General features: G+C 44.9%; 1 long non-coding RNA gene across 1 annotated transcript in view; it reads left to right on the top strand.

Annotated features, from left to right (window-relative positions):
- LOC137644162 (uncharacterized) overlaps nt 1-24,130 on the top strand; it is a 63,013-nt gene extending 38,883 nt beyond the window's left edge. Inside the window, exon 3 of the long non-coding RNA XR_011045146.1 lies at nt 23,989-24,130. This is a non-coding gene — a long non-coding RNA (uncharacterized lncRNA). The remainder of the gene's footprint in view (nt 1-23,988) is intronic.
- The last annotated feature ends 1,058 nt before the right edge of the window (nt 24,131-25,188 follow it).

Below are 25,188 nucleotides of genomic sequence, written 5' to 3'. Positions count from 1 at the left end.
CTCTTGCTTGAGGGTACACCCGAGCACACTATTCAATCTTATTTCTCTTCCTCCTGTTTTGTTCAAGTTTTTATAGTATATATAGGAGATATTTATTTTAATGTTGTTACTCTTGAAATAATCTATTTTCCTTTCCTCACTGGGCTATTTTCCCTGGTGGAGCCTCTGGGCTTTATAGCATTCTGCTTTTCCAACTAGGATTGTAGCTTAGCTAGTAATAATAATAATAATAATAATAATAATAATAATAGTATATGAAGCGTGAGATGAATCATATTTTGAAAAGTGGAAATGCTGAGTAATAAATGATTATCAAAGGGAAATGGGACATAGGAGTGTTTTTATAATGCAACTTATATGTGGAAAAGAACAACAATATTAATTCTAATAGTTAATTCTAATAGCCAGGCCTTCTCCATCATGAGGCTCAATACTACACAGTATTCTAGAAGTTTTATTCCAGCTGTGACCAAGTTTTGGAATGATCTTCCTAATCGGGTAGTTGAATCAGTAGAACTTCGAAAGTTCAAAGTTGGAGCAAATGTTTTTATGTTGACCAGGCTGACATGAGTCTTTTTATAGTTTATATATGACATAGGCCTATCTGTTTTTGACGTTGTTGATAGTTTATCTGGGACATATCTGTTTTGATGTTGTTACTGTTTTAGAATGATTTATTGTTAACTTGTTCTCATCATTTATTTATTTCCTTATTTCCTTTCCTCACTGGGCTATTTTTCCCTATTAGAGCCCTTGGGCTTATAGCATCTTGCTTTTCCAACTGGGGTTGTAGCTTGGCTAGTAATAGTAATAATAATAATAATAATAATAATAAGGCAAACTGATTCCGAGAAATGAGCTGCCGTGGCGGAGCTCTGCACTTTAATTGCATTTCTTATTACATATTAAATTGAAGACGAGGTCCCTGAAAATGAACCGCCAGACCTTTCTCTTGGAGGGTTAGAAATTAGCAGTTAATATTATTCAACCGTTTGGAATTCATTATCCTTTCCTTGCCACGGGAGGTATAGATTTATACCCTAATTTTGACCTTCAGGATCTAACCATAAGCACATCCTACAGCCACTTTCCTTTCTACAGGATTCGCATAAGCTTCAAGGTGAAACTCTATTACTCCCTACTCTGAAAAGAAACTGTAATTTTAATCCGAAATTCTCCGTAAAAATATAGTTCTCTGTAATATTTCAGTAAAATAAAGGCGACTGTAATTTTACCTATGTTATTATCTTTTACGGGTTGCAAATTTATTATTATTATTATTATTATTATTATTATTATTATTATTATTATTATTATTATTGTTATTATTATTGTTATTGTTATTATTATTGTTATTATTATTATTATTATTACTCTAGAATTAGCAGAAGTATAAAAAGAAATAGTCGATTTATAAAACCAAGACATTCATAAACACAATCACACCACGAAAAGGAAGCATCAAATTGATGAAAAGAAAACCTGGAATCACAAATTTACGTCAATATATCAGTTTTTAAAAACGTAAGAATCATGGAATAAATGTTGCCAGGCATTTATCGTTTTTTTATGCAAATTTATAAGTGTATAGGTTTTTTATTGTGCGCTTGTATTATTATTATTATTATTGTTATTATTACTATCCAAGCTACAACCCTAGTTAGAAAAGCAAGAGGGTATAAGCCCAGGGGCTCCAACAGGGAAAAATAGCCCAGTGAGGAAATGAAATAAGGAAATAAATGAATGAAGAGAACAAATTAACAATAAATCATTCTAAAAAAAAGTAACAACGTCAAAACAGACATGTAATATATAAACTATGCGTGCATTAATCAGAGAGAAAGGGAACCATTAAATTTCATCTTAATCGATGGTGGAACTAGAATAAGTAATTCGTATCTAATATAAATTTCTTTAAGAATGACCTCTTGGGATATCACTTGACCTTGACCTTGGTGTAAAATATTCTGGGCAGAAAAATTGCTTCAAAGATCCCTGTAAATCTGTAACAACAATAACAACAACAACAACAACAACAACAACAACAACAAATGTAGCCGTTTCTATTCCACTGCAAGACATAGGCTTCAGACATGTCCTTCTTCATGTCTGGGGTTTGACCAGTTTTCATCACCACGTTGGCCAGGGCTGATTGGTGATGGTGGGAGATTTACGTCTGATCGCTCACAGAAAACCAATCTAGTACGGCTGGTCCTGACTAGTACAGCTTTGTTGATCATGGCGATACACAAACCCTTTCACAAAGTCAAGTTATCCCCACTCAGAAAGGGATGTTCTCTAGTCATGGGTAGTGCCATAGCCTCTGTATCATGGTCTTCCACTATCTTGGATTAGAGTTCTCTTGCTTGAGGGTACACTCGGGCACACTATTCTATCGTATTTCTCTTCCTCGGGTTTGTTGAAGTGTTTATAGTTTATATAGGAAATATTTATTTTAATGTTCTTACTGTTCTTAAAATATTTAATTTTTCCTTGTTTCCTTTCCTCACTGGGCTATTTTTTCTGTTGGAGCCCCTGGGCTTATAGCATCTTGCTTTTCCAACTAGGGATGTAGATTAGCAAGTAATAATAATAATAATGATAATAATAATAATAATAATAGTAGTAGTAATAATAATTGTGGGTTATTGCTAGATTACACTGATGATGATAATGATTATTGCTAATATCTAAAATGTGTAGCTTACCATTGTACAGTTGGATGCAGGAATACCTGACATACCCTTTCTGCATGGGGAGTTGGTGTGTTTAGCCACCACCTCTACCATATCTCGCTTCATTTTCTGTTTGATTGCTCTTTGTGCAGTAAGCGTATCTCTCTCTCTCTCTCTCTCTCTCTCTCTCTCTCTCTCTCTCTCTCTCTCTCTCTCTCTCTCTCTCTCTCTCTCTCTATATATATATATATATATATATATATATATATCCTTTCTGAGTGAGGACACCTTAACATAGTGGAAGGGTATGTGTATTGCCATGACCAGCAAAGCTTTACTAGTCAGGGCCACCCTTACTAGGTTATAGTACAGTTGGTAGAGGGGGTCTGCGTGCAACCCCCGGAAATCAATTTCTAATTGGTGTCTTCCTATGGGGAAAAATGTGTAGAAAACGGTTTGCTATGTTAAAAATTTGAAATATTGTCCCACGTGCCTTTTTTATGCAAATTAAGCCGCCATTACATGAAAATACTAAAATCGCTATAACTCCGCCAATACAACAGATAACTGCAAAAATAAGGTGTCTAGACCCAGGTTTTGAGGGTCTAGCATCAATATAAGACCAGTCTCATAGTGACCACATGTGTTCCTGACATGTAAGATATGCAAATTAGTGCCGCCATTACTGAAAAACCTATTTTTACCATATCTTTGCAAATGTTATAGCAATCGTGAAGAACGTGTTGCCTGTACTCGTATTTTAAGGGTGAAAGAACATCATAAGACCAGTCGTTTTTTCATCACAAGTGTCATTTGCACATTAAGAAGAAAAAAAAATTAAGATATAGATGCTTCTGGAAATCATCTAAATGTTCCCTGTCATCACAAGCTTCAATCGTCATCGCTTTCATCGCTGTCGAAGTCAAATGAATCTGTTTCTTCGTCTTCGCAATTATCTTCTGCTTCCTCCTGATCATCAATAGTTTCAAGGAGATCAACTAGTGAGGTAGGTAGTACTGGACCACATGACCACAATGGTTCCAGCATGCCTTCTTCTGTCTTTATCCATCCCTGGCCCTCGTCGTAGGGGTTTGGCTTTTCACAAATGGGTTCGTTAGCTCGTTTGTACAAACAAACCCGGTGGTTCACACGCTGGACATGGGGCTTCAATGCTGAAAGACATGGAGGGAGGCGAGCAAAGTCCACCTTAGATTTCAATGTTAATTTTTCATTTTCTCCTACCATCTTTCGAAGCATCTTAGATCGGACGGCATCCACAGACAAATCACGACTTTGGCTGTACATCAAGCAAGTGAATTGTTCTAACTGGTTCAACATTAGGCCATTTATGCTCCAGTCATTCCCAAGTTCTCTGAACACCTTGTGGAATCTCGGGTTCTTCTCAAGCTTTTTTAGTGGACCGACCTTCCCTTTTCCTTTGAAAGCACTGGTACAATCCTCCCCAGTGAAGACATAGAAGCCAAGAAGGGTAGCACAGTAGTCCTCCCCTAATGATTGTGCAAGCTCAGATACATTGATGAGCTGACGTTGCCTTCCTGATCCTGTATCAAGGTACACAGTCAGTTTGATAGCATGGGCATGGTAGAGTAGAATCACGAAGATATCCGTGTCAGGGGTTCTAACCACAGCATTCTTGTAACCAAGAGCAGCAGCATGATGTAGGTACAACACCACTCTCGTATCTGTCTCTTCCTGGTTACTGTATATAGTGGGCATCTCAAGCACCTCGACCTGAAACAAAAAAGGTCATTGAGCATATTTTGGATTAACATGTAAATGAATGTAGTCATCCTAAAAATAAAGGTGCAATTTCACATACCTTGCCTTCTTTGGAAACGAACTGATGAGCTCTCCCCTCGACAATCAGTACTGCCATCTCGGTTCTCTCCAGTCTAGATGCCGCCTGTTGGCCACTCCATACCTGCAGCATGAGTTGACAGAGCTGCTTCTTGTTGTCGTCATTTGCAAGGAACACCTTGAAGTCGTATGGCTTTCTTGTTGCTGGTCCGGCAAGAATGATCCTCTCTGAGCTGCCACGTCGAAGTCTTTCCTGAGCTTTGATGGATCCCGGAAAATAGCTGTCAGTTGAGAACAAGAAATGTTTTTTGGCAATCATCTGGTCAAGTATCTGAAGGCAGATCTCCCCACAGGTCGGGGGCAAGTTAGAAAGGACATGGAGAAGTGCCATTCCATCCTGGATGAATAGGGCATCCTTTGGATAAGGCAGCTCATCTTGGTTGAACTCTTCCATCAGGTAGTGCAGAATGGTGGCTTTGTTGGTCTTCGCAAAAAATCCATCTGATGTTCCAATACTTGGAGGCACTGGCATCAGGCTGTACTTCATGAGTTCATCCAAGTCAATTGGTTCATCTAGGCACTGTGACTTCACAAGGAGAAGGAATGCAACATTGCTTTGCTCCTGATACTGTATGACCTGAAATAACAATATATATTATAATTTTATATTGTAATACAGATTGTACAAAAGTCCCTTAACAATACATAACTTGCTCAATGAAATATAAACTTACCTTTCCTTGCGATGATGTTAGCTTGATCTTCTTGTTGCATGCCTCCATGGTCTTGAGTTTCTTCCTTTTGATTGGGTCGAAGAAGCTTCCTTGGTGGCCGCTCTGCAAACGTGTAATAAAGTCAGCCTTTGCAGCTTTTCCTACAGCGTCAGCTTCCAGCACATCCCTCTCAACATCCTTGGATGTAGGAGAACCAGAGGCTAAGGAGTAGAGCCTGTCCTTATCTGGGATTGTGAATGGATTCGTGAAGTTTCTGACAGCAGTGATGACTTTTTGAACAGCTTTCTCACTCTTCTTTATCTCTGCCTTCTCAAGCTCGCGATGCCTCCCAGCCCTTGGGCAGTCAGGATCGTCAAGAAGGCCAGCCATTTCAAGGGTCTTTTCATGAAACTGGGCCCGCGTGGAAGTTGTGCGACACCACCTCTGGTATGCCCCAAATTGACTGTACAGTCCAGCAAAGCCACCTGAAAAGTATAAAACCAAGTTTTCATCTGTGTACATGTATCAATATGATAATTGTCTATGCCATTCAATGAACCAGGTACTATACCTGATGATTTGGCGAACCGCATGAATGTTTCCTCCATAGTTTTGTCAACTGCACTGAGTGCCCCAGGTATCATCGATCTTGCCACCACGAGTCCACCCTTGGTTAGTAGGTCTTTTGCCCCTGGGTGTATCTTCTCCATGTTTGTTAGATAGACTTCCAACCAAACAAGGTACCTGTAAAATAGGGAGACAGAGACTTGTGGGAACATGTTTGTGTTTGTGTTTATGCTGACACTGTATTTGGTTGTATAAGTCAACTTGTATATTTCGGCATTCTATAGTTATCAAAGAAACAAGGAGATGAAATACATGTTCAACAAACCTTGAATAGTTCTGCCCATCAAATGCAAAGAAGAGTGGTGCCATCTCTCCATTACAGAAGTGGAACAGCTGAAGGTTGTTGGTTTTAACGGAGTAAAGCAGCATGAAGACGAGATGACATTGATCAACAAAGGACATCCAGAAAGTAGCAGTCTTTCCCAAGTGGCCCTGGCGTACTTTGTCCTCGTAGGCTTGATACTTTCTGATAAGGTTCATGGTGGAGTCATCTTTGAGTGCATCCTCAAGGTTCTCCCGGTTGCATGACTCGATAATCTCCAGTAGTGTGGAAGGATTGTCAATCATCAATGTGTTCTCTTCCTCAGCAAACTGTTCAATCAACAGCCTTTCCATTGCTTCGCAAACAGTTTTAATGCAAAACAGGGACTTGGCATATGCTTTTCCGCTAAGAACACCTTTTATGGATCCACTTGTCACAAGCTGTGCCTCTAAGAGAATCTCAGTGTATCCTGAACCCTTCAGGGAGATGCATGTGGCTGACAGAGCCGCAGGTCCCGGATTTCATGAAGGTGCTTTAGATTATCAAATGCAGTTCCTTTGATTCTACTGAGTGGGGTAAAAGGCCCATGATCAGAGATGGATAACACATGAAGCATGCATACAGGTGCAGGTGAAGCAGGCTTTTTGCTCAGGCTGGTGCGTTCAGTGCTGGCAGATTCAGCATTCCTTCGCTTTGGCATGATGGCGAACTTATACCAAAACTATTACTCTGAAATGAGAAGTATAGGCCTATAACCAACATGATGAAGTGTTTTGAAATATTACTACCAATGACACTAAGTCATGCAAGTAATTGCATTAATTGTCTTATCAAATAGAGCTTGAGAGATTATATAAACACCTTTTACCTATCTGACTATAAGCAGACTAAATTATGATAAACCTAGAAAAGATAAACCTAGAATGATTCATAAATTGCTGAAAAACACACTGCTTCATCCAATATAAATGACACGGATTCAATGAATCACATCCTCTCCTATTCAGTAAAGTGTTGCCACCTATGATGAAATGATAAAAAATATTTCACTGCTTAATAAACACTAATTGGTAAGTACCCTCAGAATCTCTCATTACCTGACTATATCTCATTATAATAAAACAAATAAGCAAAAGGCACATTCAAATATAGTCTAATAATAAACATCAACCCATAAAACAAGGGTACAGACAACACGTTCTTCACGATTGCTATAACATTTGCAAAGATATGGTAAAAATAGGTTTTTCAGTAATGGCGGCACTAATTTGCATATCTTACATGTCAGGAACACATGTGGTCACTATGAGACTGGTCTTATATTGATGCTAGACCCTCAAAACCTGGGTCTAGACACCTTATTTTTGCAGTTATCTGTTGCATTGGCGGAGTTATAGCGATTTTAGTATTTTCATGTAATGGCGGCTTAATTTGCATAAAAAAGGCACGTGGGACAATATTTCAAATTTTTAACATAGCAAACTGTTTTCTACACATTTTTCCCCATAGGAAGACATCAATTAGAAATTGATTTCCGGGGGGTGCACGCAGACCCCCTCTACCAACTAGACTATTAGTTTGCTGTGAGCGATCAGACAAAAATCTTCCATCACCATCAATCCGCACTGGCTAGCATGGTGATGAAAACCAGCCAAACACCAGACATGAATTGACATGTCTGAGGCCTTTGTCCTGCAGTGGACTAGTAACAGCTGCATTTGTTTGTTTATGGAGTGTCACAGTTAAGGCAAACCCCATAATTATAATAGTCCTTTATGGGAACATTGTTTCCACTGAAGATGGGTTCTAGTATGAAAAAACTTCCTGGGTCATTCACTCTGGGTCACGAAATGCGATGGTCCTTTGTTCGGCTCTCCTTTCTGGACTGAACATCGTGATCCCGGGTTGCTAGCCAATTGGTTGGGCGAGTGGGACTTCCTCCCTCCCAAGGATGACGTCCCAACTAAAGGACACAGGTTTGTATTCGCATAGGAAAAAATCACAAATTTTAAAAATAAGTGTGTACTTTTCCTAGCTATACAAACTTTAGTCCTTTAGCTTTCACTTCCCACTGTAGCCACGCCCCAAGTCCCAGGCAAAATCAAAATGAAAGCTCTGTGCGCTGACAGACCCGTAGCACCAGTGGCTATTGGGTGGTAGCTGCGAGAACCTTGGTAATTCTTCATTGGGTGTTTCTAGCTTTCGCCTAAATTTTCCTCTACTAGGGAACTTGGGTTTATATAGGTAGGAAAAATACAAATTACCTTGAAAATGTGTGATATTTTAATTAGAGCTCATTGGAGATGCAGTCCTCTATTTACTTGAAAGAATTTCAAATTATTTATGATTTCATCCATAATTTAGGTCTCTTAATTACTGTAAGATATTTTACAGTAGCTTGAATCAAAGGGGCACTACCTCCACTCCTTACCCGTATATTTCTGGTTTGTTCCGTAACTGAAATACAAACCACGCTATTTAATATGGGTAATTACTTTCGGCGTAGCTGAAATGACGAGCCATTAGAGTTTTAACGAGGGTTTACTACCCCACCGCTAGTTAGCGGGGGGTAGGGAGGGTAGCTTGTTAACCCCCCCAACACACACCTGGGATTGAGCTCACTTTGCTCTCGGCTCGGGTGGCAGACGGATGTGTTCGCTTTCACCCTCGCCTCGTTTGGACAGCCATTACTGATCTTTCTTTTGCTTTTCCTTTGACAGAGTGTGTGAAGTTGGCCTCTGCTATGCGTAAGTGTCCTGGCTTACCTGACCGCCCTTGTGGCACGTTTATGTCGGCGGTCGACACGGATCCCCACACCTTGTGTCCTTATTGTGGGGGCCAACGGTGTGATAGAGATAAGGTTTGTGGTGAGTGTAGGGAGTGGTCTACCTCCCAGTGGGAGAGGTTTTCTCGGCGCCGGAAGAAAAAGTCCAAACGGGATATTTCTCCTTCAAAGGTTTCTTTGAAAAGAGAAAATCCCAAGGACTCTTCTTCCGTGGCCCAAACCTCCTCCGAAGCTCCCACTCGATCGGTTTCTCACGAGAAGCCGGTGAGTGGTAGCGTAGACCATAGTTCTGTTGACCGATCCCGGGGTGTGGGAGAGGAAGTTGCCTCCCATAGCGAGGCAGCTCCTCCTCCTCCCCCGGAGGAGGATATTATCATGCCTTTATCTAATAAAGGGATTTTGACGAAGGAAAAATCTATTTCTGGGGAGAGACCTGTGACGCCCGGCGAAAAAGTCCTTCTTTGTACTTTTTCTGATATAAATCTTCCAAATATACCAGAGAAAATTAAAAGCATGGAATGCAGAGGTTACAACCCTCGCGCGAGCACCTTGTTGGTGTCGTATATCTAACAAGGGCGTTTGTAAAACACTATTCACAGGCTGTCTTCCATTTAGATAATCCCTTCATCAAAGGGGGAGGGCCGTGACAGGCCCTAGAGAATACAGTTGGGTTACCCTACCGACACCCACCACTCGCGCTCACTAGGTCATCCTTCTGCAAGAACATATGGCTTGGCAAGGAAAGGGTGGGTCCGTACAAAAATAATCGGGAAGGGTTTCGCCGGGCGTCACAGGTCTCTCCCCAGAAATAGATTTTTCCTTCGTCAAAATCCCTTTTCTGGGTCGAACCTGTGACGGCCGGCGAAAAGGTACCAGAGAATGCCTTCCAAGCCCAATAAATTAATAACATAATGAGGAGAATACAATCACCATGTACGACAATACTATGATATAATAAAGTAATCGTCCAATTACCAACCAGCCAAATGACATAGGGAACGTAAGGTTAAATAATAATGACGACAAGGAACCAACTGAGTGTCGAATCGCAAAAGGCATCAAACCTTACATGTCTAAGTATATCTAAACATTAAAGGAACGGTAACTACAATAACAGTTAAACCATAGGAATTAAACATGGCAAATATCATAGGGCTAACGAACTACCAAGGAGAGCGGCGACGTGGTGTGAGTGGCGGGTAGGCGGGAGAAGAGAAGAGATGGAAGAAAGGAAGAAGAGGAGATTAATGGGGAGAGATAAGGCTCCCCTCTGCCATCGTTGGGTATTTAAGGGCCTGTAAGATCTTTAGATATTGGCGTTTGACAACCATAGGGGATTTCCAACCCGTATATTTTTTAAAATCATCAAAGTCCCTGTTCTGGAAATCATTGTTGGAGGCATCTACTGTCCGTATATCATGAGCCTGGGGAAATGATTCCGGATTAGTATGTTTAATGAAGTAGAGGATTTGTTGCCTGATACCGTGAATGGAAATAGTACCTCCTTGTTCCCTGATAACCAAGGAGCCAGACGAGCGGGTGGCAGTTCTAGCTAAAAAGGGGCTTGAGAGTGTGACTGTACACGGAGAAAAATCCTGGGGATGAAGAATAATCTTCCGAGAGGAGCACCTATTTTGCGGATCCTCATTTTTTAGCTAGGGAAGCTTTGTCTGGAAAGGAGTACTTCGGCTGAAGGGAGGAAATCTATGTTTTCCGGGTTTCGTGAGAGCTGCTAGTTCTGATGTTCCATCACCTGAGGCCATAGCCGTTAGAAATAAAGTCTTCCTAAGAAGAGTGATATAAGAGCAGGATTCATTGTCCGTGTCCATCGCAAGTTTGAGAACACCGTTCAGAGACCAAGAGTCCTTTTGTGGCCGAACCGAAGGTAGAAGCCTAGCACATGTTTTTGGGGTTGATGAGAAATAGGAATCAGCTAGGTTAATGTTGAACCCAACAAGGTAGATCTTCTTCAAAGCTGACTTGATGGTGGTTAAAGTGCTAACTGTTAGGCCTTTGTCAAATAGGAACCTCAAGAAAGAGATGGCTAAATGCGGGGACATACGAGTATGGTCTGCACTCTTAGGGGACCTACTAGTTGTTAACGGCCGAATCATATTGGCGAATTGTCGAGTCCCTTTTTGTCCCATTCGATGAAGAGATCGTTTCCGGTTCAATGTTCGCATCTCTACGAGCTGCCAACTTCCTGTAGTCCACAAAGTTAGAGTTTTGGCTACCCTTGAGTAATCTGACACAGTGAGTTTGGATACTCGGGTCAGTTTGAGGAACGGGATCCGGATGGGACTGAGTTTCAACTCGAGGAGGAGAGGAAACCAACTGTTCTTGGCCAGTGAGGTGGTACTAAAGCCACTGCGCCCGGGAAGGAGCGTAGTTTGTGTAAAAGTTTTTAGAAGATTCCCTGGGGGAGATAGGGAAATCTTCTTCTAATGGTTCCAATCCCGGGGTAATGCGTCCATGGCATAAGCCCGAGGGTCCAGGGTTGGGGTCACATAACAAGGAAGTTAGTGATTCATCTGAGTTGCGAATAGATCTACCTGGAGGCCTGGAACGAGCCTGAGTATCCACCGGAATGAAATTATGTCTAGAGACCATTCTGACTCCAGTGGATCCGTCCTGGATAGTGAGTCCGCTCTCACATTCTGGCCTCCCGCTAGGTGAGGTGCTGACAGGAACCAGTTCTCTTCTGTTGCCCAGGCGAAGATAGTGACCAGGATCTGATTCAGGTTGGGCGACTTGGATCCTCCCCTGTTGACGTAGTGTACTGCGTCTGTGCTGTCTGACACTACTCTGATGTGGGTCGACCTCGGAGGAGAGTCTCTCTTCAGGGTCAAGAACACTGCCATGGCTTTGAGAACAACGATATGGGACTGTTTCATGGAGAGTGACCAAGAACCTGAAACATCTGATGTTCGGAGTAATCCCCCCCATCCACTTAGAGACGCGGCTGTATGGAATGTCACTTGTGGAGGTGGGAATTGTAGAGGAACCGATTTGGAGAGGTCCTTCGGTTCGGACCATGGGTGTAGTCTCATTTTCAAGACAGAGGGGATCTTCGAGACCATGTCTCTTATAGGTACTGTAGCTCTCTTTCTCCAAACTCGATTGATGTCTTTGAGTTTGGCTTTTATTAGATCTGTTACTGAAGTGAATTGGAAAAGTCCGAGGATACTTTCTAAGGCTCTTCGGACACCTGTTTGTGTTTGAGAAAATTTTTTGATCTTGGAAACTATTCCTCTTACCTTTTGGAAGGGAGAGACAACGTGTGCTTCGAAAGGTCCCACTGAATGGCTAACCATTCTAAGCGGACTGATGGTTGCAGGCGAGATTTTTTGGAGATTGACCCGAAATCACAGGTTGTCGAGAAATTGGAATAATTCCTTCGTAGCTCTGTTGCCTTCTATGACCGGCCGGGCCCAAATGAGCCAACCGGCCAGATAAGCAATGATCTGTATCTCTTGGTTCCTGAGTTGTTCTAACACTCTCTCTCCTAGTTTTGTGAATATCCTGGGATCAATGTTGAGGCCAAAGGGCATGTCTTGAACACAAAGGCTTTCCTGCTTAGGCGGAAACCCAGATAAGAAGAGAAGTTTCGAGCTAAAGGCGCAAGATAATAGTCGTCGGTAAGATCGACAGAGGTGGTGACGGTCCTACGGGGAAGTAAGGTCCGTACCTGAGAGATAGTCAACATCCGGAACTTGTCGCAGAGAATGTAAGAGTTTAGCTTGACAAGTCCAGGTCCACTCTCAATGCCGCCAAGCCTTTCTTCGGAATTGTGAACAGGTGGCTTTGGAACTTCAGTGATCGATCCCGTTTGATTGCTTCTTCTTGAGTAACCCTGTGGTGTACTCTTCCAGGATGGGAGTGGATTTCTGGGAGAAGGTCACTGGTGGAGGAAGAGGACCTTGTGGCCATTTTCACCTCAAACCTTTAGAGATTATGCTATGAGCCCACAGACCGAAGGTCCAATGGTCTCAAAAGTGGTAAAGTCTACCCCCTACCGGGACCACCGCGTTGTAAGGGGGTGAATCTAGGTACTTTCCTTCTCCGAGCCCCCTTTTTTCTAGGTCCGTCTCGATGGCGAGACTGTCTTCTACTCCTGTAGCTTCCTCTCTGGTGTCCACGAGAGGAGCCTGAGGGTTCGGATCTAGGGCTGTATGCAGGTAAAACATCCCAACGGGGTTGGGCTGTGTACCTGGGGAATCAGTGAGGTAGACCACCTGATGAGGGGGATTTGGATGCATAGACGTCGAATCGGAGGGAGGCTGTGATGAGGAGTGGGTAACCGACTATCGATTCCTGTCTGATAGAGGCCTCAGACAGAACGTATTTCCCACAACTAACCCGATCAGACCATCAAACGTGTAGGTCGAATTGGAAGGGCAGATCTTGGAATTATCGTAACCCCCAGACTGACAACATCCTGGTCCAGACAGATCGGGCCTGCCCTTTAGGAAATAATACTGTTACCTTCGGTACCTTGTCTAACCTAACCAAGGCAATCTCTTTCAATCGAATGAATCCGTTGAACGGGAATTCTAGTACCTGGGAGTAAATTCTAGGTCCCCCAGAGGGAGGATGTCTATGCCATCCAGATTTATGGTACCATCTATATATGGAACATGTAAGGCAAATCTCTATGCGTTGTTTTTATCGAAGGAGGTTACTTCGATATGCCTGGGGCTGTAGGGGGAAACTTCTGAGTTCCTGAATGGATCTGACTCACTACCATACTTTTGAGCTCCGTCATAGCCCCTTGGTTTTCCTTAGAATGTGTTGCTTTTAGCAGTCACGGTTTATGCAGGGTAACATGAACATCAGGATCCATTAAGGGTCCTAGGTCGGTGACGTAGGTAATTGCAAAGCTGAAGGCTCAAAATTCATCCCCACCTACCTGCCCGTCCATGGGGTCGTCGTCCAACCTTAGAGAGGACACTCTGAGGAGATAGGGACCTCTAGATGGTGCATTTCTTCCCAACTTTGATAACCAAGGGCGGAGAGCCTCTCTTGCAGGCCAGAGAGATTCATCATCATCCTGACGGGAACCATGTAGGCGAACCTTCTGTAAAAGAAAGGGGACATAAGTCTGGATGTTCCTTGAACTTTGGTTAGTGATCCTATTCACAGGCTGGGATCAGCTGTATAACCCATAAAAATCAATTTTAAAGAAAAATCATTTAATGTACTATCTTTTGGGGTATAGTTCGACACTTGTATTCATGAAATGTGACACTGTTGGCGCATCCGCCACAGGTTGGCCACCCCTGACTCAGACGTTCAGAACCGGGTCTAACATTATTTACTGGCTATTAGTATTCTATTGATTCATCTGTTCACTGACCAGAGTTTCAAGGAACAGTAGATAGCCTCTCATGGCATGGTTAGTCTCGACCCGGCCCTTCATTAGAAGGGGCCAACGTTTGGTTCCCAGTACTGAGTGGAAACTTATTTCTATTTGAACACTATGTTGTATGGATATTTATTCATATTTAGGCATAGTTAGAATTGAATATGAATATGTATAAATATAGGCAAAATCAATTTATTTCTATTTGAACACGATGTTGTTTGAATATTTATTCATATTTAGGTATAGTTAGAATTGAATATGCACAAATATAGGCACAATCAATTTATTTCTATTTGAACACTATGTTGTATGGATATTTATTCATATTTAGGCAGTTAGAATTGAAAATGCATAAATATAGGCATAATCAATTTATTTCTATTTGAACACGATGTTGTATGGATATTTATCCATATTTATACATAGTTAGAATTAAATATATGCATAAATATAGGCATAGTTATGTTCATATATTTTTATTTGGACTTTCAAGAATAACTAATGAATATTACCAACGCAAATTCAAAGTGTCATTAAAGTAAGTACAGTTTACTTTGTATTCATGTTAAATCCTTTCCTTTACAGCAAAACAAGAGATTGGCCACCCGTGGTCTGAGTGAGCTCTGTCTGTACCGGAGCTCCGGTAACAATCCCCGGTACAAAGGTCCGTCATAGTGACAACGTGAACACCAGAGGAAAACTAATATTAACCTCAATGCTGATCGCCTGTACGATATCCGGTTAAGCCGGAGATTCGATGAAAAGGATCGTAATAACGATATTGTGATTATTTATGAAAAAGGGGTTCATACCCTGATTCTGATCGTCTGATTGATCTCTGTTTGTAACGGAGAACTAGTGACAAAGGTCCGTCATCGTGAAAACGTGATCCTCAGCGGTACGATAACATTCTCTAATACTGAATGTTTGTGTTATCTCCAGTGAAGCCGGAGATTCGATGAAAAAGGGACCGTAATAATGAAACTGTGAAGTCTTCATCGGTATCACATTGTTAACTCCGGTTCTGGCCGTCTGCTTGATCTCTGTTTGTACCGGAGATCCGGTAGCAAAGGCCCGTCACCGTGATATCGTGACCGTTCCCGGTACGATAACATTAACCTCAATGAATGATTGTGTTATCTCCCGTGAAGCCGGCCGTAACGGTGTAATTATGATCAAACATGACAAAGGTTCGTGTGTAAAAGGCTTCAGCCGGAGTCCGAGTGCCGGATTACACCGTTGCACTCCAAAAATCTGCTCCTGAACGTTAACTAGTTCTCACCCAATGAGTATCCATATAGCGGAGCATAACTCAAGGCGGAGCTAAGCATAACTCCGGAGCTAAGGGTGTCGGTATAAAACGACCCCAATTAATGACTCATACACTAACGTACCTATTAATAGTGTTAGCTATATTAACAGTAACCACATCAATAAAAACGTTTATAATATTAAATGTACTATCATCAACTCTGATACTAAGAGGAGGCTTGAATAACTCGTGATCGTATAAAAACGGAGAACGGGAAATTCACCTCTCTTACTCGAGCTAACAAAGAAAACGAGAGAAGGGATAACTCATATCTGTAGAACAGGGAACGAGCAGTCTCTGTTTTCGCTCTCAAGGTTACATAATAAAAAACTAACATCACACAATAAAACAAGAACATTAATAAAATTGATTGCTTTTCTTAGTAATAACCAAGAACGAAGAATAACGTAACAAAAAAACAAGGATATAGTCTAAATCGAAGCCTCTGAGGCGAGAACAAACTAACAGACTAAATCGCTAAACTTTAATTCGCTATTCTTTAAATCGCTATTCTTCGTAGGTCCAAATTGGACTTGCAAGCAAATAAATACCATAGTAAAAATTAATGATAACAATAAAAGGCCATAAAACGTAAGTGATATAACCAAGATGACAGAGTACCAGATGGGCAAAATTAACTAGAATATTTACCGAAGCTAACATAACCCAAAATGGCTGCCGATACCTCGGCAAGACAATCGCTTCCAAAACTAAAAACCACCATATTGGAAACAGAACAAATGCCCGGTACTGTCAAAAGCTGCCAAAACAAACTATGGTACTTAACATTGGTAAGGGTGAAGTATCAACGTCAGTCATGTTGAATTAACGACAATCACTTCGAAAAACACTGGGCAAAACACTTATAAACTTTGCTGGCAAGTCCAACACAGAAGGATGACCTAGTGAGCGCGAGTGGTGGGTGTCGGTAGGGTAACCCAACTGTATTCTCTAGGGCCTGTCACGGCTCTCCCCCTTTGATGAAGGGATTATCTAAATGGAAGACAGCCTGTGAATAGTGTTTTACAAACGCCCTTGTTAGATATACGACACCAACAAGGTGCTCGCGCGAGGGTTGTAACCTCTGCATTCCATGCTTTTAATTTTCTCTGGTATATTTGGAAGATTTATATCAGAAAAAGTACAAAGAAGGACTTTTTCGCCGGCCGTCACAGGTTCGACCCAGAAATGATTTATTACAGCTTTGGGCTTCCTTGGGGCTTCAAGGTTCGCCCTCTAAGGAAGCCGTGTTTGACATGATCAAGTTGGGAGCAGCTGTCAAACAGTCGCCGACGGTAGCAGAGATCGATCCTCTGTCTATCATTGACGTTGTTGTGGCAGAGGCTTCTGATGAGTTGTCTCAAACCTCTGCTCCTGATGTTGCTGCTGTAGCTGAAGGCTTAGTTCCTCCCTCCGAACATCCTTCGAGGGAGGATCTAAGTCCTACGGTCTCTCCTGCCGGTGATTCTCCCCCTCGGGGGAGTTCACTCACAGAGACTCCTCTTCGGAGGACTGCTGATGGTCAGCCTGCTGACCCCACGGCCCCCAGAGGGTGTATAAGGCGGAAATCTCTCCTTCCCCTTCGCCGTAAAGGTTTTCCTTCACCTCACAAGGGTGTTAGGAGGCGCCTCTTCGGCTCGTCATCTTCACAGTCCTCCGCAGAAGAACCTCGCCGTCGTTCACCGACCCTGCCAGCTACGTCCTTGGACCTCTCCGCAGATCGTTCGCGATCTCCTTCGGTGGAAGGTCGTCCTTACAAAGGGCACGCCGACCTTCCACCCACCAGACCTGCTGACCTGCCGTCACCGTTCCTGGCTGCTGATGTGCGGTGGGCGCCTTCTCATCCTGTTGTAAAACGGGCAACGTTTCCTTCGGGGCATAAAGGGCGTGAGCACAAATTGGTGCATAAGTCCCTTAAGCGCCAGGTATCCCCTGCGCGCCAACGATCTCCTGCTGCAGAAGTTCATGTCTTAGCGTGCGTGTGCGCGCACAAGCAGTTGTTCCTGTCACTGCGCACCAGGGTTTCCCTGCGCGCCAACGACCACCTGCGCACCAGCGCGCACCTGCAATGGTTCCTGCAATAGTGCGCAAGCGCTCACCTGCGCGCCAGCGCACTGCTATGGAGGTTCCTGAGATAGCGCACAGGCGCTCACTGGACCTCCAGCGCTCTCCAGATCCTCAGCGCGCTACTAAGCGCAAGCGCGCACCTGCAGAGAATCCTGATATAGCGCGATAGCGCTCACCTGCTCGCCAGTGCACTTCTATGGAGGTTCCTGAGATAGCACACAGGCACTCAGCGGTCCTCCAGCGCTCTCCAGATCCTCAGCACTCTCCTGCGCGCAACAGCGCGCCAGCGCACAGCACTGGAATCTCCTGAGGTAGCGCACTTCTGCGTGCCCTCATCCTGATTGCGCCCATGTTCTCCTACGCGCCAGACACACCCACGATCTTCGGATCTGGGCGCAGTTGGGAGAGTAACCTCTTCCCCTGCTCGCTAGCGCTCACCTGCGCGCCATCGCGCGCAGTCTCCAACGCGCACCCACGAGGTTGCGCAAGCGCGCCCTTCACGCCCGTCACTTCAGCCAGATGTGCGCACCGCGCGCTAGGGATATGTCTCCTGCGCACGTGTGCCCAACGTTATCGCCCTCACAGGCTCTTCGGCAGGATACTGCGCGCTCGCGAACAATCGCCTTCGCGCGCGCGAGCGCTCATCCAGCCTTCTGCGCACCCCCTGTCATCACCAGTCCATGCCTCTGTGTGCCATCGCTCGCCCACGCGCCCTCGCCACCGCCCGTGCGCGACCCAGGGCAGGGCCCATCGCGCGAGCACCAGCGCGATCACAGGCGGGACCCCACACGCGAGGCTGCAGGACATGGCGCAGCCAGGTCATCGTCGTCACGTCCTCCCCCCCCGCAAGCGCAGAACAGCGCGCTCGACGGAGGAAGGGAGGTTTTCGGATAGGTCCAAGGACTCTTCTCCTTCAGTTTCTTTACAGGCGAACCCTCGTTTGGTAACTCCTCCTAGGGATCGAACGATCCCCTTCCCTCCAGAGGGAGTTTCTGACAGCGTGACTGTCAGTCAGCAGCCTTGGTTTGGGACCATCGGCAGAGCTCTCGTGCAGGTTTTTAAGCCTGTTTTCTCTGAGCTTGGTCACAAATCATTGGCGGCTTCTTCTCCCCTGAAGAGGAAGAGAGGAGTATCTACCGTGGTAACTTCTCCAAGGGTGAAGCTGACTCCTCGGAAGTCCTTGAAGAAGGCCCCCTCTCCCCCCCAGACTTTCTCTCCCTCCCCTGCGGACGAGGATTTCCCGTCCTCTGGGGAGTCAGGTGAGGTGGGTCGTTCCCCCATCGCACCAATGGGGGAAACCCCACCTCGCCCCGAGAAGTCTTTTCGGGTAGGGGTTGAGAAGAGCCTTCCACCATCACTGTTGGAGTCCTGTATCCCTCCCAGGAGGGAGTTGAAGGACTCAAGACTCTGCCGAAGTCTTCATCAAGGATTAGACCGGAGCCAGCCAAGCCCAAAGAGAACGTCCACGAATCCCCCCAGGAAGAGCCTCTGGGGACAGGAGACTTTGCTGCCAGCCCTTCAGGAGGAGAGCTGCAGGAATCAGAACATGCGTTCTGGCAGGATCTGATCCTTATGAGGAATCTAAATGGGTTTGCGGATCCAGAGATTCCCCCTCGTGAGGGCAAGGACACGGTCTTGGACCGAGTCTTTGGTACTCAAAAACCCTCGAGGGCCAGTGCGGCTTTGCCCTGGTCGCGGGGGGTTAAGAGTGCCAGAGACAAGGTCGAAGGCCAGCTCTCCGAGCTAGCCTCCTCCAGCTGATCCAGCACCAGTAACAAACTCCTCCCGCCTCTTCATGTCCATCAGAGGAGGTACTTTGAGATCTTGGAGGAGACTTGTTTAGCTCTTCCTTTACACCACTCTCTGGAAGAGCTTACTGGGGGAGTCCCTCTAGAGAGACTCTCCAACCGGCATGTCTCGTATTCGGCACCAGAGATCCTGAGCCAGGAGAAGGTGGCGAAGTGTGCCATGCAGGCAACTTCGTGGCTGGACATCTGGCTAGGGTCTCTGGGCATCCTGTTACGATCTGAGGACTTGTCCAAAGAGAGTACCAGGAAGGCCTTGGAGACCTTCTTGCTCTCAGGCACTCGTACTATCGAGTTTCTAGCCCACCAAGTCTCGAGCTTGTGGGCTAATACCATCTTGAAACGTCGAGATGCGGTGTCTGAGAGATTCCACCAAAAGGTCCCCAGTACCGACATTAACAGGCTCAGACATTCTTCCGTCCTGGGTAAAACTTATTTGAGCCTAAGGATGTGGAGCAGGCAGCTGAGAGGTGGAGGAAGTCCAACCAGGACTCTCTTTTACATTGGGCCCTAACATCGAGGCCCTACAAACCTCCAGCGACCCAGCAATCACGTCCTACCAAGAGTACGAAAAAGGCAGTTGCAGCAAATACAAAGGTGTCTTAAGCTCTTTCCTGTCAAGGACAAGAAAGGCAAAAAGTCCTCCAGGTGAGGAAAGAATCCTAGAGGGAGTGGCCGAGGCCGCATACGCTAGGATTAGCAGTCCCCCTGCATGTCCACCAGTGAGGGGATGCCTATAAAGTTGCGCGAGAAGGTGGCAGCAACTCGGGGCCAATTCATGGACGATTTCCGTAATCAGTCAGGGATATCGCGTCCCATTCACGACATCTCTACCTCCCCTGACAGCGGATCCAGTGTCATTGAGCTCCCTTGCCATGGGATCGGCAAGAGAACAAGCCCTTCGGGCAGAAGTCGAGATCATGTTGAAGAAGGACGCTCTCCAAGAGGTAGTCGACGGGTCCCCAGGCTTCTTCAGTCGACTCTTTCTTGTTAAGAAGGCGTCTGGAGGCTGGAGACCAGTCATCGACCTCTCAGCTCTGAACAGGTTTGTCAAGCAGACCCCGTTCAGCATAGAGACGGCAGACACGGTCAGATTTGCAGTGAGACCGCAAGACTTCATGTGCACACTGTACTTGAAGGACGCGTACTTCCAGATCCCAGTCCATCCGTCTTCGAGGAAGTACTTGAGATTCTGCCCAGACAACAAGGTTTACCAGTTCAAGGTGCTGTGTTTCAGTCTCTCCACAGCACCGCACGTGTTCACCAGACTGTTCACCCTAATATCGTCGTGGGCTCACAGGGTCGGCATCCATCTCCTTCCTTACCTGGACGACTGGCTGATCCTAGCAGACTCGGAGGCAGCCCTTCTTCAACACCGAGACAAACTTCTGGGACTTTGCCAAGATCTAGGGATCATGGTAAATCTCGAGAAGTCTTCTCTGCTGCCTACTCAGAGACTGGTATATCTAGGCATGATCATAGACACCTATCTCCACAAAGCCTTCCCATCAGACGACAGGATAGCAAGGCTGAGGAGGGTCGCGAGTCCTTTCCGCAGACGAGAAGAGCTTCCAGCCCAATCGTGGTTACGTCTCCTCGGTCACCTTTCATCCCTGGCCCGTCTAGTTCCCAATGGTCGCCTCAGAATGAGATCTCTCCAGTGGCGACTCAAGTCCCGGTGGAATCAAGGTCACGATTCCCCGGACGTCATGATCCCTATGGGTTCTGCGGAACAGACGGACCTTCAGTGGTGGGTGGCAGACGAGAACCTTCGAAAGGGATTGGATCTTCTCGTCCTCCCCCTGTATTTGATGCTGTTTTCGGACGCCTCAAAGAAAGGATGGGGGCCCCACGTTCTGAACCACAGGACCTCAGGCCTATGGTCAGAATCAGAAAAGTGCCTCCTTATAAACCTGCTAGAAATGAAGGCTGTATTCCTGGCCCTTCAACAGTTCCAACAATACCTGGCGGTCCACTCTGTGGTGGTGATGAGCGACAACACCACAGTAGTGGCTTATATCAACAAGCAGGGAGGTATCTTTTCAGGACAGCTATCCCATCTCGCAGTAGAGATACTGAGATGGACCAAAGTCCACTCGATCCCACTTTCGGCTCGCTTCATTCCTGGCAAGAGGAATGTGCTTGCCGACAGTCTGAGCAGAGCGATGCAGATAGTGAGTACCGAGTGGTCTTTGAATCATCAAGTAGCCAACAGGGGTTCCCCGACTGTGGATCTGTTCGCTACAGCGCTGAACTTCATGCTCCCAATGTACTGCTCCCCAGTCCCAGATCACAAGGCACTCTGGCAAGATGCCTTTCAACAACGTTGGAACAACATCGCCGTGTACGCCTTTCCCCCGTTCTGTCTGATGAGGAGGTTGCTCAACAAGACCAGAATATCGGTCAATCTCTCGGTGACCCTGATAACTCCGCTGTGGCATCATGCGGAATGGTTTTCAGACCTTCTGCTACTCCTAACGGAGCTTCCGAGAGAACTCCCTCCACGACATGAGCTACTCAAACAACCACACGCCAACATCTTTCACAAAGCCGTGGCTTCACTTCCACTTCATGCCTGGAGACTATCCAGCATCTCCTCACTGGTAGAGGATTTTCGCAACAAGTTGCGAACAGGATGTCTGGACACCTGCGAAGGTCATCCGCAGGGGTCTAGTAGGCAAAGTGGCAAGTCTTCTGTGGTTGGTGTCGTGGAAGGGGTATCTCTCCACTCAATGCCACTATTCCAGCAATAGCGGAGTTCTTCGTGTAATTGTGGTAAGAAATGCGCCTTTCAGTCTCGGCAGTGAAAGGCTATCGCTCTACCTGAAGTCTAGGCTTCAGGCTCAAAGGAGTGGACATTTCTTCCTCGCTGGAACTTTCCCTATTCATACGGAGTTATGAACTTACCTGCCCTCAGTCAGAAGTGAGACCTCCTCCATGGAACGTGGTTTGAGTTCTCAGGTCTCTGAAGAGACCTCCCTACGAACCATTACACCAGGCTTCAGATCGCCACCTTACTTGGAAGACGGTGTTCCTGCTAGCTTTGGCCTTGGCCAAGCGAGTCAGCGAACTTCATGGTCTCTCGTATGACATCGCCCATTCAAGGGGATGGGGGGAGGTAACGTTCAGATTCGTCCCTGAGTTTGTTACTAAGACTCATAATCCGGGAGTGCCGGACCCTCTTTTTGACTCTTTCTGGATTTCGAGTCTTCGTTCTGTAACAGATGACCCAGACCATCTCCTACTGTGCCCAGTAAGGAGTCCGAGGCTGTATCTCAAGAGAACGGCTGCAGTTCGTCCCCAGGTGCAAGCTTTGTTTGTGAGCACTGGGAGAACAAAGAGGAGGGTCACCAAGAATACCATCTCGGCATGGATTCGTAGGGTAATCCATCTGTCCCTGAATCCTGACCCTCCTCCGTCATGTCGCCCTAGAGCACATGATGTCAGGGGCGTAGCTACGTCCCTGGCCTTCAAGAAGAACTATTCAGTGACGCAGGTTCTACAAGCAGGGATGTGGAAGCGTCAGACGACCTTCACAGCCCACTACCTGCAAGACGTGACACACAGGAGACTCGATACGTTCTCTATCGGCCCTGTGGTGGCTGCACAACAGCTGGTTTAAAACCTCAGGCTCCTTAATGGACAAGTAGCAGATGGTTGAGGGCATTGTTACCCGGTCTTAGTCTGCATGAATGAAAAGGTTTGTCTGGCCCTTATTCTTTTCTTCATCCTCCCCTCTCTTGGGGAAAGCAGCATCCTGGGTTCTCTGCACAGCTGACCTCAAACCACTGCAGGTAAACCATGCTTCCTTGTGTTCCTAGTATTAAGTTAATACTGTCACGTACCCATACCCTGACGAGTTGGTATTGGGAGAATCCTAGCCTAAAGTTTCCATCTAAAGAACTTCAGGTCAACTTCCTAGGACGTGTCACACTTCATACCTTCACACACAGCTTATGTAGGCCGCAACACTTGCACAGTAAGATGCTAGCGAGGTGCAGGGACCCCTTACTATTGAGTACTGACACACTCAGGTACTGAGTCCCTGGGCAAAGCCAAAAGCCAGTACTGCCCGGGACTTACCACCCTTCCTAAGGGGTGAGTCACCCATATTTAAATACAGTAGCATGGTTTGTAGTTCAGTTACGGAACAAATGACAAATTCGTAGGTAATTTGTATTTTTCCTAACTATACAAACCTTAGCTATTTAATCAAACTTGCCCGCCAGCCCTATCCCCCGTGAAGTCCTACCTCTAAGCAAAGTGAGCTCAATCACAGGTGTGTGGGAAGGGGGGGGGGGTTGTTTTAGCAAGCTACCCCCCCCCCCCCCCGCTAACTAGCGGTGGGGTAGTAAACCCTCGTTAAAATTTTAATGGCTCGTCATTTCAGCTACGCCGAAAGTAATCACCCATATTAAATAGCGAAGGTTTGTATAGTTAGGAAAAATACAAATTATTTACGAATTTGTCATATTGAGTTATACAGTACAATAAATATTGTGTATGGGAGATATACCTTTGCTTATTTTTATTTTCAAGTTCAATATTTTATTTTGCAGATGGTCCGATCTTTTCTTTTTAGGATACTGGTAATTTCTAAGGTTCAGGAGATTTTACCCTTACTAATGCAGTTAGCAAGCCTCATCTAAAGTGCTTCCCAAGTCCCTCGCTTATGGAGGATAAACACCACAACTGTCACCACAGATAAGAAGCATTAAAGGAATTGTCTTTATTGTACTTTATATTTTTTGTTTGCATTCAGGATGACTTAAATATCCAAGCTATTTATTTTTATGGACCTCCCCTTGGTGTTCATATTACTTTGTCCCTGAAGATGACTCAATATCAACGTTACCCTCATAAAATCAAAATTGCAGTTTTCTTCCTTCTGTCCTTTCAAGAGGCCGTGCCCAATGCCCACCAAGTCAACCTAATTCAGTCTTCTCCATAGCGTGATACTCGATGGACCTTTTTTTTTTCCTATTATTACCTCAGTAAAAACTCCTATAAGTTTTCTATAAAGGTTTTGGAAACCTTAGATTTTCTGTCCTAGAGTAATTCAATTGGTTTTTACGGTGCTCATTATCAACAATGGTTATTTGGAATCTCCCAGCAGTGTTTTGAGTGCTTCTGTGGTGGTTTGTAATTTAATAATAATTAATTTGGGATGTCTTCTTCTGGAATTGCAATGTATGTTCATTAGAGTAGTTCATTAATTTGTGAAGGTGGGTGTTTGTTTTGTGGAAGGTTATTATTTTTCCTCTTTGAAGTTCAGCAGTTAATAGCTGACCGCTGTGAGTCGTCATATGTAAATAATTCACATTTGTACTAGTTTTGCTTTACATTTAGTCGAGGGAAATTCATTCAACAAAGGCTGAATAAATTTTCTCTTTGCATCTCACTAACTGACACACAGTTGGCTATAGGAATCGGAACTTGTAAGTCCAGTGTTTGAGGGAGTGTCCAGAGAAGAGTAAGGGGAGCTGCTTAGACTTTTATGATCCAACCACTTATTAGCTATAATAATAGCGTTGAATAATTTATGGTTTCAGTAGTGTAGAAAAAAAAATTCAAAGTTTTTAATAAACTTCAGTAATCTTTCAGTAGAGTCTTTATTTCAAATGACTATGAGCCCGATTTGTTGTAGGCTCAAGATCTCTACTCAGAGTTACCATGTCATAATTTATAATGTGCTAAGCATCATTTAAAAAGTGCCTAATAGAAAACTTCAGTATATTTGCAATGCAAAAGTTTAGAAA

This window comes from Palaemon carinicauda, chromosome 7 (assembly GCF_036898095.1).
Source record: "Palaemon carinicauda isolate YSFRI2023 chromosome 7, ASM3689809v2, whole genome shotgun sequence".
Taxonomy (NCBI): Eukaryota; Metazoa; Arthropoda; class Malacostraca; order Decapoda; family Palaemonidae; genus Palaemon; species Palaemon carinicauda.
This window is presented reverse-complemented; position numbering and strand designations above follow the sequence as displayed.